The sequence below is a fragment of the Neomonachus schauinslandi genome, chromosome 2 (assembly GCF_002201575.2).
Source record: "Neomonachus schauinslandi chromosome 2, ASM220157v2, whole genome shotgun sequence".
In the NCBI taxonomy this organism is placed as follows: domain Eukaryota; kingdom Metazoa; phylum Chordata; class Mammalia; order Carnivora; family Phocidae; genus Neomonachus; species Neomonachus schauinslandi.
In genome coordinates, this window is record NC_058404.1 from 36,620,374 (window position 1) to 36,624,181 (window position 3,808).

Here is a 3,808-nt window from a genome sequence, read left to right on the forward strand (position 1 = left end):
TCATGGAGGATAGTTTTGGCAGAATCATTGCATGTAGGGAAGGCAAATCAAAATCCAGAGCAAGTGTTTGTTCCAATAAGGAAAAGCATTTTTTCTTCCATGATGGAAGTGGTCCAATATAATTAACTTGCCACCAGGTATCTGGCTGATCATCCTAGGAAATGGTGCCATACCTGGGGCTCAGCATTGCCTTGTGCTGCTGGCAGATTAGGCATTTAGCAATGACTGTAACCATTTGGGTTTGATGGGTGGAAGTCCATGTTGCTGAGCCATATCATAACCACCATCTCTGCTACTATGACCCCTTTGTTCATAAGTCCTTTGTATAAGAACAGGTGTGACTAGGTAAATAGGCTGACTAGTATCTACAGAATAAGTCATCCTCTCCAACTGATTATTAAAATCTTCCTCTATTGAGGTACCCCCCCTTTTTTTGCCCATTCAGAGAGGTCTATCCACATATTTTTTCCCCAGATTTGTCACCAATTTTCCATTCATGTTCCTTCCAAGTCACTGACAATCCAACCAAACCATTGGCTACAGCCCATGAATCAATATATAATTACATGATTAGCTGTTTCTCCTTCTAAGCAAAATTCACAACCAAGTACAGTGCCTGAAGTTCTTTTCCCTTAGGAGGGTTTCCTTTTACTACTGTCCTTCAGAAAGTCCAAGAGAAAGGCTGTAGTGCTTCAACTCTCTACTTTCTGGTGGTTCTTGCATACTGTGCAGAATTATCTGTAAATTAGGCCCAAGTCTTCTCTTCCTCTGTCAACTGATGGTAAGGAAATCCCTATAAGGCCATAAGTGCAAGCTGGGAGAGGAAAGGTGGTGTAGCAGGAGAGGGAACCATGGGCATTTAGGTCACTTCTTCATGTAACTTACCTCTGCTTTCAGGCCTGCTTGGGCCTGATCACATATTTACCATTTCCATTTGATGATGGAGTGCTTCTGTGCACGCTTAGTTTTATGGCTTGGTGGATCAGAAAGCACCCAGTTCATGATAGGTAGCTGAGGTTATATGGTAACTTGGTGGCCCATGGTCAAACACTCAGTCTCCACAAAGACCCAGTAGCAGGCCAAGGGTTATTTCTGAAAATGAAAGCAGTGCTGTAGATTATGGCAGGGCCTTCCTCCAAAATCCTAAAGATCTGCACTGTGATACATTTATGGGGCCTGCCAAAGGCTCCAAATAACATCCCTATATGCCACTGACACTTCAGGGATACACATACACACACACACACAGATTATACTATATAAATATACTATATTCCAGAAAAAAATGCATGATATAGAGACCTTGCTTAGAGGGGATCTAAACCATCTGAAAACATTAAGGAAAAATTAAAAACTAGCCTATTAAATTTTTAAAAAGTAATCAAAGGTAATAATACAGAAAGAAGCAAAAATGAATGAGAAAAATACATAATATGGAGAATAAGCAAAGCCAAATTTATTTCTTTGAAAAGACTAATAAAATTAACCTTTCAAAATATGATCAAGGTAAAGAAAAATTTTGGAGGTGAAAATTATCAATATGAGGAATAAAAAGGCACACACAATCACTACAAATAACAGATTTAAATATTTACATAAAGTAGAATTACTTTTATAAAAAGATTTTTTAAAGTGACCTAAGATGAATTTAAATATCTACATAGAAGTATAGTTAATAAAGCAATCATAATCACAATTAAAAGATGTTTCATAAAGAAAATCTTAGGTCTTTATGTCTTCCTTATTAAAATCTAGCAAATGCTTAAGATAAACCATCAGTCTTAAACACACCAATTCCTTTCAGAAGCCAGAAAAATGGATAAAAACACAGCAAGGACTGTTCAATGTTAAGAACAAGGGAAATCTTGTATTATGCTACAACATGGATGAAACTTGAAAACATTATGCTAAGTGAAATAAGCCAGTCACATAAAGACAATTATGCACAATTCCACATTTGTATAAAGTATCTAAAGTAGTCAAACCCTTAGAAAGAGAAATTAAATCTCTGAATTTTCTTTGGTTAGGTTTATTTCTAGGCATCTTATGGTTTTTGGTGAAATTGTAAATGGTATTGATTCCTTGATTTCTCTTTCTGTTGCTTTATTTTTGGTGTATAGAAATGCAACAGATTTCTGTATGTTGATTTTGTATCCTGTTACTTTACTGAATTTGGGCATCAGTTCTAGCAATTTTTTGGTGGTTCTATATAGAATCTAGTAGTTTTCTGGGTTTTCTATATAGAGTATCATGTGGTCTGCAAATAGTGAGTGTTGGATTTCTTCTTTGTTGATTTGGATGCTTCTTATTTCCTTTTGTCTGATTGCTGAGGGTAGGATCTAGTAACACGTTAACTAACAGTGGTGAAAGTGGACATCCCTGTCTTGTTCCTGACCAAAGAGGAAAAATTTTCAGTTTTTCCCCAATAAGGATGATATTAACTGTGGGCTTTTCATATATGACCTTTATTATGTTGAGGTATGTTTCCTCAAAATATACTTTGTTGACGGTTTTTATCAAGAATAGGTGTACTTTGTCAAATGCTTTTTCTGCATCTATTGAGAGGATCATATGGTTCTTATCCTTTCTTTTATTAATGTGGTATATCATGTTTATTGATTTGCAAATATTGAACCACCCTTGCAACCCAGGAATAAATCCCATTTGATTGTGAATGATTCCTTTAATATGTTGTTGGATTTGATTTGCTAGTATTTTGTTGAGAATTTTTGCATCCATGTTCATCAGGACTATTAGCCTGTAGTTCACTTTTCTAGTGGAGCCTTTGGTTTTCAATTAGAGTAATGGGGGCTTCATACAATGAGGTTGGAAGTTTTCCTTCCATTTCTATTTTTTTGGAACAGTTTGAGAAGAATAGGTATCAATTCTTCTTTAAATATTTGGTAGAATTCCCCTGGGGAGCTATCTGGCCTTGGACTTTTGTTTGTTGGGAGGGTTTTGAATATTAATTCAATTTCTTTGCTGGTTATCTATCTGTTCAAGTTTTCACTTTCTTCCTGTTTCAGTTTTGATAGTTTGTATGTTTCTAGGAATTTATCCATTTCTTCCAAATTTTCCAATAATTTGGCATAAAATTTTTCATAATATTCTCTTATAATTGTTTACATTTCTGTGGTGTTGGTTACTTCTTTCTCATTTATGACTTTATTTACATGGGTCCTCTCTCTCTCTCTTTTGGTAAGTCTGGCTAGGGGTTTATCAATTAATTTTTTCAAAGAACCAGCTCCTGGTTTCATTGATCTCTTCTTTTTTTTTTTGTCTTGTTTTATTTTGTTTTGTTTCTACATCATTTCTTGCTTCTCCAATCTTTAGCTTCATTTGTTGTCCTTTATCTAGCTTCTTTAGGTGTAAAATTTGGTTGTTTATTTGAAAATTTTCTTGCTTCTTGAGGTAAGCGTGTATTGTTATATACTTCCCTCTTATGACTGCTTTTACTACATCCCAAAGGTTGTGGACCATCATGCTTTCATTATCATTTGTCTCCATGTATTTTTTTATTTATTCTTATTTATTTATTTTCTGGCTGACCCATTCATTCTTTAGTAGGATGTTCTTTAACCTCCACATATTTGTGCTCTTTCTAAATTTTTTCTTGTGGTTGACTTGAAGTTTTATAGTGTTGTGTTTGGAAAATATGTATGGTATTATCTCAATCCTTTTGTACTTGTTGAGGACTGGTTTGTGACCTAGTATATGAGATCTGAACTGTGAAAACTATAAAACATTGATGAAAGAAATTGAAGATGACACAAAGAAATTGAAAACCATTCCCTGCTCATAGATTGGA